Here is a 12051-nt window from a genome sequence, read left to right as displayed (position 1 = left end):
CAACCTGCTTTGGCCGAGGTAACCATCATCCCGGCCAAAGAGTTCCAAAAATTTTGTTGGTCATACCTGCCAACTTCCTGCAGCCTAGTTCCTCATCTCGGCTTAGGAGAGCTAAATGTTGGTTATTCTTGCCAACCTTCTTCAGCGCGGATCCTTATCTCGGCTTGAAGAAGAGCTAAATGCTTGGCCATTCCTACCAAACTTATTGATTGCCCCCTAGTCGGGCAAAGACTTGTTGGTCAAACTTGCCAACTTCCTGCAGCTTAGATCCTTATCTCGGCTTAGGAGAAGTGTTGGTTTTTCCAGCCAACCTCTTCAGCCCAGATCCTAATCCTAGCTGAAGAGAGCTCAAAGTTGGTTATTTCGGCCAACTCTGAGCGAAGTGTTTGGTTTTTCCAACCAAACGTCCTGCAGCCTGGATCCTTATCCTCGGCTTAGAAGAAGTGTTGATTTTTCCAGCCAACCTCTAAGTTGGTTATTCCTGCCAACCTAGAGTAAAGTGTTTGGTTATTTCGACCAAACGTCCTGCAGCCTGGATCCTTATCTTGGGCTTAGAAGGGGTGTTGGTTTTTCCAGCCAACCTCTAAGTTGGTTATTCTTGCCAACCTAGAGTAAAGTGTTTGGTTATTCAGACCAAACGTCTTGCAGCTTAGATCCTTATCCTAGGCTTAGGAAGGGTGTTGGTTTTTCCAGCCAACTTCTAAGTTGGTTATTCCTGCCAACCCAGAGTAAAGTGTTTGGTTATTCTGACTAAACGTCTTGCAGCCTGGATCCTTATCCTGGGCTTAAGAGAGGTGTTGGCTTATTCCAGCCAACTTCTTCTGTTGCCCCTCAGTCAGGCAAAGACTTTTCAGAAAGAGTTGGTCAAACCTGCTAACCCACTTTGCCCCTAGTTGGGCAAAGATTTTTGCGCGGTTGGTCCTACTTGTCAACCGTGTCATCTTTTGTCAAAGGTGTTTTGTCCGACATCGTTGTTGTGCCAGACTCTGCCTTGGTGCGCGCCCCATCTTCCTCTACCCTGATGTGTTGGTGCACTCTCTCCATCAGGGCTTCCATAGTAAGGGGCAGCGTCATTGTCATTGAATCCCTTAACTCAGTTCACGATATTCTGCTTCAATCAATTTTACACCATCAAATAGATACTGCTCGTCTTCTATATAATCTCTGAGCTCCTTCAGTTTCTTCAAATACTCTTGCCTTGAAACTTTCTTTATAACTCCAATGCCATATTCCTCCAAAGCATTAGATCTCCGAACAGCTTCTTCTTCCTCCCTCTGTGTTAATTTTGGCTCAGCTAGCTTCCTTGTTGTTGCTGCATCCCACTCTTTGGTCATGCAATTGTTCTTCCTTCGACTCAGAACCATCATTATCATCCTGAGAAGTCCGTCTTTTAACTCATCTTTCTTCTTCACTGCTCTTCTTTTTCTGAATCTTCCTTCTCTATCTTCGTCTTCTTCGATTTTCTCTGCTTCGAATCCTGCTCCTCCATCTCCAACTCCTTTTTTCTTCCCTTTGCCTTTTATCTGGCTTTTCATAGACTTATGTCAGTCGCCATTCTTCTTATTACTTTGTCTTGCTCCCTTACGTGATCTTCGAGAACCTGAGGATCCATCTTCCGCCTTTGTCTATCAGGACTTTGAGAGTGGTGTGGACTTGAGCCCTGTCTTTCTCTTGCTTCTCTCTGCGGATTCCTTCGCTGGGGATCCAATTCCGTCATGGGTGGGATAGAAGGTAAACCTTCGCACTTCCCACCCTTTTTCGGTGTTTGCCCATCAATAGCAGATTGCGGCAAGTCTTCATTGTGCGCTATTGCTTTCAACTAGAGAGGAAAACTTTATCAAGAGGTTTTGCTCTTTGTGAAATTCCCACAGACGACGCCAATTGTACGAGCACGAAATAATTCTTCTCGTATGATCCTGTTGATCAAGTTTGCGCTCCTCCAAACGTCATCTCTTTACTTCCTTAAAACACAAACGTGAGCTAGCCGGCGGGTGTGTGCCGGAAACCCCTCCGATGCCTAAGTTAGCAACTAGACAATAGACAATAAGCTCTGTGTATTCTAGAGTAAGAATTGGGATACCTGTCCATAGGTCTGGTCATGAGCTTTTATAGACTTTACTTTGGCACAATCTTAGTAGGATTCCAACTCTCCTTATGAGAGTTCTCCTAGGAATCACACACCCTACTCACTACTAACCAAGTGAGATGGTTTTGCACAATCCTAGTAGGACTCTACTCTCCTTAGCAGAGTCTTCCTAGGAGTCATACTCCTACTCACTATCAACCAAGTGAGATGGTTTGCACAATCCTAGTAGGACTCTAACTCTCCTTAGCAGAGTCCTACTAGGAGTCTCATCACTGCAAGCCAAGTGAGATGGCTGAACCCTTTACCTCGGTTATACATTTCTGACCGAACTGCCTTATCTCGGTCCCCTGCTATTCGGACCGTGTGATCGAAAGCCGATCTATCGAATGCCATCCTACCGAGCTATACACAGCTCGGCCCTCACTATTGATGTTACCTCGGTTTTGTCTGTTTAGACCGATGTAACTGCAGCAGTCTCCAACCGAACTTACAAGGATGAGGTCCAACTTGCGAAGCCCAACCACCCATTGCGCGGCTCAACTTCCAAAGAAGACTTTTCCTAACTCGGCCCAATTTGTTTACAAATTACCCTCTCATATTCCAAATTACTTTGGGTTAAAATTATGTCTTATTGAATCCCAATAACCAATTGGACTAGCTCAATTGGCCACTCATGTACATTCTCAACTAAGAGGATAGGGAGGTCAATCATTTTTTATTAGAGAGTTCTTATAGTTTATTCTGTTAGGCTTTCTTATATAGTTAATTGTCTATCTAGTTTAATATAATTATATTGATATTTATAAATATTGTCCTACAGGTTAGAGGGGAAAAAAAAAAAAATCCTTTGTCCAAAATTGATTTGACTCAATAATTTGTCTTAACATTATCTCTATGAATTTATATTTTGGCTTTGGTAACTTCTTCTTCTTCTTCTTCTTCTTTTATTTTTTTTTATTTTTAATCAAGAGTATCTCCTGCCTAGCCCAATCCAATTATCTTTGAGTTATCTTGTATTTAAACAGTCATGGTACTCTGGTATGAGGATTGTGTTGAAGTACAAAGAAGATGATGTACATTGTTCCACATATGTAGGGCTTGAGCCTCACTTTCCTCATCCACAACACTAATTCTTGAGAAAGTTCAATAATGCATGATCACAAGACACTACAAGAAAATACACAATTGGCGACCACTTTTGCCGACTAAAAATATTTTGGTTGCCAAAAGTTGTGGAATTGGCGACCAAAAATTATGTTAGTCGGTAAAAGTACAATATTTAGCTACTAAATTTTTTTAGTCGGGGTATATTAATTTTTGGCGACTAAAAAAAAATTAGTCGCTAAATTTGCCACAATTGGCGACTAAAAAAATATTTTTGTTGCTGTATATATAGTTTTGGCAACTAAAATAATTTAGTCGCTGAAAGAAAAATAAAAATTTATTTTTTATCTTTCGCGACCAAAAGTTTGGTCAGCAAAACTTTAATTTCAGCGACTAAATAATATTTTGGTCGCCGTATATATAGTTTTGGCAACTAAAATATTTTCGTCGCTGAAAGAAAAATAAAAAATTATTTTTTATCTTTCGCGACCAAAAGTTTGGTCGGCAAAACTTTAATTTCAGCGACTAAAAATTATTTTGGTCGCGGTATATATAGTTTTGGCAACTAAAATATTTTCGTCGCTGAAAGAAAAATAAAAAATTATTTTTTATCTTTCGCAACCAAAAGTTTGGTCGGCAAAACCTTAATTTCAGCGACTAAAAATTAGTTTGGTCGTGGTATATATAGTTTTGGCAAGTAAAATATTTTCGTTGCTGAAAGAAAAATAAAAAAATTATTTTTTATCTTTCGCGACCAAAAGTTTGGCCGGCAAAACTTTAATTTCAATGACTAAAAATTATTTTGGTCGCGGTATATGTAGTTTTGGCAACTAGAATATTTTAGTCGCTGAAAGAAAAATAAAAAATTATTTTTTATCTTTCGCGACCAAAAGTTTGGCCGGCAAAACTTTAATTTCAATGACTAAAAATTATTTTGGTCGCGGTATATATAGTTTTGGCAACTAAAATATTTTAGTCGCTGAAAGAAAAATAAAAAATTATTTTTTATCTTTCGCAACCAAAAGTTTGGTCAACAAAATCTTAATTTCAGCGACTAAAAATTATTTGGTCGTGGTATATATAGTTTTGGCAACTAAAATATTTTCGTCGCTAAAAGAAAAATAAAAAATTATTTTTTATTTTTCGCGACCAAAAGTTTGGTCGGTAAAACTTTAATTTCAGCGACTAAAATTTATTTTGGTCGCGGTATATATAGTTTTGGCAACTAAAATATTTTAGTCGCTGAAAGAAAAATAAAAAATTATTTTTTATTTTTTGCGACCAAAAGTTTGGTCGGCAAAACCTTAATTTCAGCGACTAAAAATTAGTTTGGTCGCGGTATATATAGTTTTGGCAAGTAAAATATTTTCGTTGCTGAAAGAAAAATAAAAAATTATTTTTTATCTTTCGCGACCAAAAGTTTGGCCGGCAAAACTTTAATTTCAATGACGAAAAATTATTTTGGTCGCGGTATATGTAGTTTTGGCAACTAAAATATTTTAGTCGCTGAAAGAAAAATAAAAAATTATTTTTTATCTTTCGCGACCAAAAGTTTGGTCGGCAAAACCTTAATTTCAGCGACTAAAAATTATTTTGGTCGCGGTATATATAGTTTTGGCAACTAAAATATTTTCGTCGCTAAAAGAAAAATAAAAAATTATTTTTTATCTTTCGCGACCAAAAGTTTGGTCGATAAAATTTTAATTTCAACGACTAAAAATTATTTTGGTTGCGGTATATATAGTTTTGGAAACTAAAATATTTTCGTCGCTGAAAGAAAAATAAAAATTTACTTTCACTCATCACTCTTTCTCTCTCTTTCTATCTATCTGTCTCTCTTTTTCTCTCTGTGTCTCCATCTCTGTCTCTCTTCTCTTTCTCTCTCTCACTCATCACTCTTCTCTGCCTGTCTGTCTCTCTTCTCTTTCTCTCTCTCACTCATCACTCTTCTCTATCTCTCTCTCTGTGTCTCTCGCTCATCTCTCTTTTCTCTATCTCTCTCATCTCTCGTTTCTCTTTGTCTCTCTTCTTTTTATCTCTCTCGCTCATCTCTCCCTGTATCTCTCTCGTTTATCTTTTTCGTTCTTTCTTTCTCTCTCTCTTTGTCTGTCTGTTTTCACCTATTTTTTTTATCTTCCTCTCTCTATTCTCTTTCTCTCTCTTACTCATCACTTTTCTCTCTCTGTCTATTTGTCTATCTGTCTGTATCTCTCTCTGTGTCTCTCACTCATTTATCTCTTCTCTCATTTCTCTATCTCTCTCTGTCTCTTTCGTTCATCTCTGTTGTCTCTATCTCTCTTGCTCATCTCTCTTCTCTCGCTCTCTCTCATCTCTCTTTTCTCTCTGTCTTTATTGTTCATCTCTCTCTTATTTCTATCTCTCTCTGTGTCTCTCACGTTCATATCTCTTCTCTCTATGTCTCTTTCGCTCATCTCTCTTATCTCTATCTCTCTCTCTGTCTATCTCGTTCATCTCTCTTCTCTCTCTGTCTCTTTTTCTGACTCTCACTCTCTATCTCTTTCTCTCTCTCTCTCTCTCTCTCTCTTTGTCTCTCTTCTTTTTCTCTCTCACACTCATCACTCTTCTCTATCTGTTTGTCTTTGTCTCTGTCTTTGTCTCTTTTTCTCTTTGTCTTTCGCTCATCTCTCTTCGCCCTATCTCTCTCATCTTTTTTCTTTCTCTATCTCTCTTATTCATCTATCTTCTCTCTATCTCACTCTCTGTCTTTCCTACTCATCTTTCTTCTCTCTTTACCTCTTTCTTTTTCTATGTATTTCTCTCGATCATCTCTTTTCGCTCTCTTTCTCTTTCTTTGTTTATCTCTTATTCATCTCTTGTTTCTCTCTGTCTCTTTCTCTTTCCTACTCTGTCTCTGCCTCTGTCTTTGTCTCTATCTCTCTCTTTCTCTCTCTCTCTGTCTCTTTCGTTCATCTCTCTTCTCTCTATCTATCTTGTTCATCTTTATTCTTGAGCTCTCTCGCATCTCTGTCTCATCTCTCTTCTCTCTTTGTCTCTCTCGGTCGTCTCTTTTCTCTCTATCTCTCTCTCTGTCTCTCTGGCTCATATCTCTTCTCTCTATCTCTCTCTCTCGTTCATCTCTCTATTTCTCTCATTCATCTCTCATCTCTCTCTGTCTCTTTTTCTGTCTCTTTCTCTCTTTGTCTATCTCTCTCTCTCTCTCTCTTTTTTTTCTTTCTCTCACTCTCGCACTTATCACTCTTCTCTCTTTCTTTCTCTCTTTATTATTTATTATTATAATTTTACTTTTTATTTATTATCATTTTGAAGGGATTTTTAAATTAATTTGGTGAGGAACTCTAGAGGGATTTCAAACACACTTAAACACGTCTCTCTCTCTCTGCCATCGATTCTCGCACGTCTGTTTCTCTCTTTCCATCACTCTCTCTTTCTCTTCACCCATTTTGTCATCTTCCTCTCTTTCTTCTATTACTCTCTCTTACTCATCACTCTTCTTTGTCTGTCTGTCTGTCTCTCCCTCCATGTGTCTCTCACTTATCTATGTCTTTTCTCATATATTTTCTCTCTCTGTCTGTTTCGTTCATCTATCTTCTCTCTATCTCTCTTGCTCATCTCTCTCTTCTCGCTCTCTCTCATCTCTCTTTCTCTCTCTGTCTCTCTCTGTCTCTCTCGCTCATCTCACTTCTCTTTATCTCTCTCTCTGTCTCTCTCGTTCATCTCTATTCTTTCTATGTCTCTCTCGCTTATCTCTCTTCTCTCTATCTCTCTGTGTCTCTCTCGTTCATCTCTCTTCTCTCTATGTCTCTCTCGCTCATCTCTCTTCTCTCTCTCTCTGTCTCTCTCATTCATCTCTCCTCTCTCTTTGTCTCTTTTTTTGTCTCTCACTCTCTATCTCTTCTCTCTTTGTCTCTCTATCTCTCTCTCACTCTCTATTACTACTATTACCTCTCTTTTACCACCGCCACTCTATCTCCTTTACCACTACCACAACTTTACCACTAATCTCCTTCGCCATCACTACCACCACCACCAGCACCTCATATCCACCACCTTCACCACTACTGTCGCTCCCTCTCCTCTACCAAAAAAACTTAGTTCTTGATTTTTAGTATAAAAAAAAATGGACCACAAAAAAATATTTTTAATTGACCATAAAAAATTAATTTAATTTTAACGAAAATTATTTTTCATTGAAATATTAGCCTACTTCTACCAAATAAAAAAAAAATTCATTAAAAAAAAATGAAACAAATTTTTTTCCTTTTTTTCACTGACCCGCCCGCCCAAACTTATTTCCCCCATTTTTTCCGTCTTTCCCCCCCTTTTTTCATTTCCTTTCAGGTTTGCAGAGCCCTGTTTCGAAACAACACGTCTCTCTCTCTCTCTCTCTCTCTCTCTCTCTCTCTCTCTCTCACGAAGGCGAGCGACGAGTGGCAAATTTTGGTTTGAGTTATGAGCTCCGAAGCTGCTTCTTCAAAGCTTCTTTACCAATTGCTGGGACCAGAAAATGTGCAGCGTTGGTGTCTGGGTTGTCCTCTGTTACTTCACCAACGATTTCATCATTCAACGACGTTCCAATCAGCTCAATCTCTGTTTTTCTTTGTTAAAAAATGGTTTTTATTTTTGGGTTTTTGTTTTTTTGTGCAATTCTGATTTCTATCTATGTGGGTTTCCTCTGTAGGTGATTGAGTCTTTGATTAATCGAATTGACTTGTCGGAATCAGAGGCCGAGGCGTCTCTGGATTTTCTTTTCCATGAAGCTAATGAGGCGTTGATCAGTGCCTTTCTTGTTCTGTTGAGAGCAAAATGAGAAACTTATGAAGAAGTATGCTCTCTCTCTCTCTCTTGTTCTGGGACCTCACCTACGCAAGGATTGTATCATCTTGTTAGCAGGGATCCCTTCCTTGAAAAATTGAATAGCAGAAGTCTGTTAAGTTGAATGTAATTTAAACCCCCCTCTTTTTTTTCTTTTTTTTCTTTTTTTCCAGATGCTATGTATCCAATGTTTTAAATTCCTTTAAAATGCTTCTCCAACTTTGTGTTCCCACTAACATTGCAGAAAGGTACTTTTTCTTGAGAGCCACAGACAATGTGATGTAGATTCCCTACTTTCTTGACTGGTTTTGGAGGCTTGTGCTTTTTAATGATGCAAAGTTATCTTAGCTTAATTCAACTAAATATTACGTCCTACAGCAAAAGAAAGATGTGTAGTTTGTTGGATACATTTCTTTCTAATCTCCATGCTATATGAATCAATGCCTTTTGGAGTATATATTCTGTTGAACCACAATTGATGAAATTCCTTACAATTACTCCAGAGAGACAGTCTTTTCTGCGATCAAAGGAACAAAAAATCCAGTGTGTTTCGTATGGGCTTTACATGTAAACTCAAGCTCTTTGTTATGATGTTGATTGAGGAGTACAAGGGTTGTTCATGATTGCATTTTTGCCGGAAGACCAATTCATTGCTTTAATAGAATTTCTAAATGGTGACAGTTATCCTGTAATTTTATTTTTAGGACATTTAGGAGAAATACACGAAATACATAATCACACAACTCACTGGCACTACTAAGCCAAATGGGGAAATGATTTAGCGGGCCTTCGCTTTGGACATCTTGGACAAAATTGGAAAAATGAGGTGATTGGCTCTGCAAGTCAGTAAGGTCTCACTTTCTTAGTGGCTATTAAGTCTAAAACGTTGATGGTATTCTACAAAGAAAAATATTTTGTTCGACATCTAGAAACAAATATTTACTATGGTTATGCTAGTTCTTCTTCTTCTTCTTCTGGTTAATTTTAGAATACTGTATATATGTATAGTTCTGAATTTCTGATGTAGTAACCAAAAGTCTGCAGTTACTTTTTTAAATAAAATTTATGTTTAAAAAAAAAATGTTGCCGGCTCATCTTTATATAGTTATTTGTTCTCTATGCATTCATTTGTCCCCCCTTCTTCTTTTTCCTAAAGAGCTTAAGTTTTATTTTGTCATATTTTTTTGTGAAGAAAATATTTGTTATTGATAGTCTTTCCTTTGTTGCCCATAAATCTGCCAATCTTCAACTTGTGTGCAAATGTAAACAAGTGAGCAGGCTTATGCTATAGCATTGCATTGCAATGCAAATGTTAGAACCATTGGAATGATAGATAACATGTGTCACTTTAGAGCATACTTGGATGGATTTTTCTTTATTTGGTTGCACTAGTGTTGTAAATTGTAATGCTTATTGGGCACACTTGTGCAAGTGATACTAGGTTATTCAAATATTAGAAATTTGAGATAATGGAGGTTTTAGTTTGTTGACAACTAAGGTTGTTTTTGGTATAGCTTATAAGTTGATTTTTTTGCTTATTACAAAAAGGCATGATAAAAAGTAGAGATGTTGTGACCTAAATAATCTAATAAGCTAATAAGCTGGCTTTTTTTAGTTCATGAGTTTTCATTTTTAATATGTGTAGACTTCAGTCATTTGCAAGATTAGTTCTTTCTTTGTAGCTTATGCACTTTAGTCAGTCGATTTTGTGGCTCTGTTTGTGCAGTTCAGTGGCATACATGTATAGTACCCCTTCAACATAATGCTAGCATATCTGTTGCGTTGTTGAAAAAATGCATAAATATTGGTTTAGAGCTACTGTAATTTCATAATCCATTAATTTTCTTTTGATGTTTCTTGGTTTTCTTGAACCTTTTTCTGTAATAGCTGATATCAAAGTAATTACACAATGTTAAGAACTCCATGAAATTCTTCTATGCTTACAAATTTCCAATCATGAGTTGGTCCAAGCATCTAGCAATGGTTCACTATGTAGCAATTTTTCTACTTCTTGACTAGTTTTTTATTTGATAATGTTTTAGCAATACCCTTTTTGATTGAAGCAAGAATGTTAGAAATTAGGGATTTTTTTTAAGGAAATAAAACTAGATGGAAATTTTCGAAATGTTTTCCTTGAGCCTTGTCTCAGTGTCAATGCATTGAAGGATATGTTGAGGAGGGTTCTGAGTTTAATTCTTTTGTCAGTCATGTTGATGGTCCTAGATGGAAATTTTGTGAGGAACCTGGTGTATCATCAAGAGGAAATATGCTGAAATCGATACCAGCATCTGGTTTGCTGCGGAAGTTATGGTGGAGTACTCTTGGACTGCAATTTGACTGGTCCAAGGTGATTGCTAATTTCATATTGTTCTTTTTCAGTTTTTATCTCAAATTGAGTACTATGGCCTTTATTTCTTTCAATACTAGCAACCCATTTGGACCATGATTGGTATTGCTTCAAGCTAGGAGGTCACCACTGTGAATTTCTATATCGTTTGATGTCTATTGAACTTTCATAAGATATTTGCACCAACTATCTGTTTTGACTTGTGTCTCATGTAAGTTTTTTCATCAATTGGCTTGAATTACAATTCTAATACATATGTCATATTGTACATCTTTGTTTAATTAGCATGAACACCGATCATCAATTTATTTTGAACATTGTTTCATTGCAGTTCTGTGAGATACACTCGTCAGTAATATCCGAAGAATTTCGCCCAGAAGCTGTAATAGTGAATTACTTCAGGTTAGGTACTTTTCAGTCATAACTATCTTTTGAATGTTGTGTTTGGTTTTAAAGCAGATTATGAGAATTTGTGTATTTGTGTAGTTAATTTTTTTTCCTGAGAATTTAGTTATTGAGATGTTAGAAGGAAAGAGCTCACAAACTGAACAACCCTAATTATTTAGAAAAAAATGTTGGTGCACTGCTCATGCCAGGTGATACACTTGGGGGCCACCTTGATGACATGGAGCTGATTAGGAAGCCACATGTAAATTCTGTTTTCCTGCTCAGTATCACTCATGTCATGAATAGCCATATTCCTAGCTGATGGAAATTACAATGAATCTTTTTTTCTTTTATGTAAATTCACTTTCATTTGTTGTGCATAAATAATGATTAGATGGTTATGTGGAGCATCATGATTGGTAATAAAGCAATAATTCATATAAAAAGAGACCCTAACCATAAGATTTTGGTCGGCACATGTGATGTAAGTTAAGTTTTGTTTTTAATGTTATGATATCTTGTTAAGTTAAGTTTGCGTGTATTAGCTATGTGTGTACATATCTTTTTGTGTTCAAGAGTATTTGTGTCTTTTGTGGGAGTAGCCAAGGCAAGCAGAGCAGCTACCAAGATGATGTTGAGCTTGGCAAGGAATTGGTATTGTTTTCATGAAACTTTAATGCCCCCATTTTTCTCTGAGTTTTATGGTCTATTTATTTCAAATGGATTTATCTATTTTCTTGCATACACTTTGTTACAAAATATTTTGTGCCTAATTTGACTTTGGTGTATAGTTTACTTGATGGGATGACTATATATGATCCTGTGTTAATTGGCTCCTTCCCTTTAGGTCAATACTTTTCCCCTAACAATGTAATTCTAATTTGTCTACCATTGGTTGAACTTGAGTTGGGCTTTTAAGATCCTGAAACTGACTGTAAATAAGAAAATACCTTCTGAATATGGAATTGATTGAGTCAATTGGTTTATTCATTGCATCTCCTTAACTTCCAATTACTTATCATGGGTATGGTACATCAGTTGTTGAAAATTGAAATTGATTGATGCTTTCTCTTATTTGTTGCCCAAATGTTGGTGTCTAGTTATCTGTTTAAATAGAACCAAAGTTTATGTTTGGGGGTGACTCTGACATATGTGAAAATGCACCTGGTATGCAGATTTTCATAATGTCAAATATGCTTTCTGTTTTTGTAAGAGGGTCAAAAAGGTTTAAACTTATGTTTGTCTCTTTGAATTGTGCATGTGCAGCTTTCTTTTACTGTGAGATGGATGGAAGCTCCCTTTGTTTGCAGTGCGATATGATTGTTCATGTAGG

The 12051-nt window shown here is 36.8% G+C and overlaps 1 long non-coding RNA gene across 1 annotated transcript; it reads left to right on the top strand.

The window, feature by feature from the left end:
- Positions 1 to 7556: 7556 nt before the first annotated feature.
- On the top strand, positions 7557 to 11635 carry LOC145790064 (uncharacterized). Its single transcript, XR_014328706.1, has 3 exons — positions 7557 to 7740; positions 10190 to 10331; positions 10663 to 11635. It is a non-coding gene; the product is annotated as an uncharacterized LOC145790064 (long non-coding RNA).
- The last annotated feature ends 416 nt before the right edge of the window (positions 11636 to 12051 follow it).

This window comes from Camellia sinensis, chromosome 5 (assembly GCF_055761805.1).
Source record: "Camellia sinensis isolate YWXY chromosome 5, ASM5576180v1, whole genome shotgun sequence".
Taxonomy (NCBI): domain Eukaryota; kingdom Viridiplantae; phylum Streptophyta; class Magnoliopsida; order Ericales; family Theaceae; genus Camellia; species Camellia sinensis.
The sequence above is the reverse complement of the archived record's forward strand: the minus strand, read 5'-3'. Positions and strand labels throughout refer to the sequence as shown.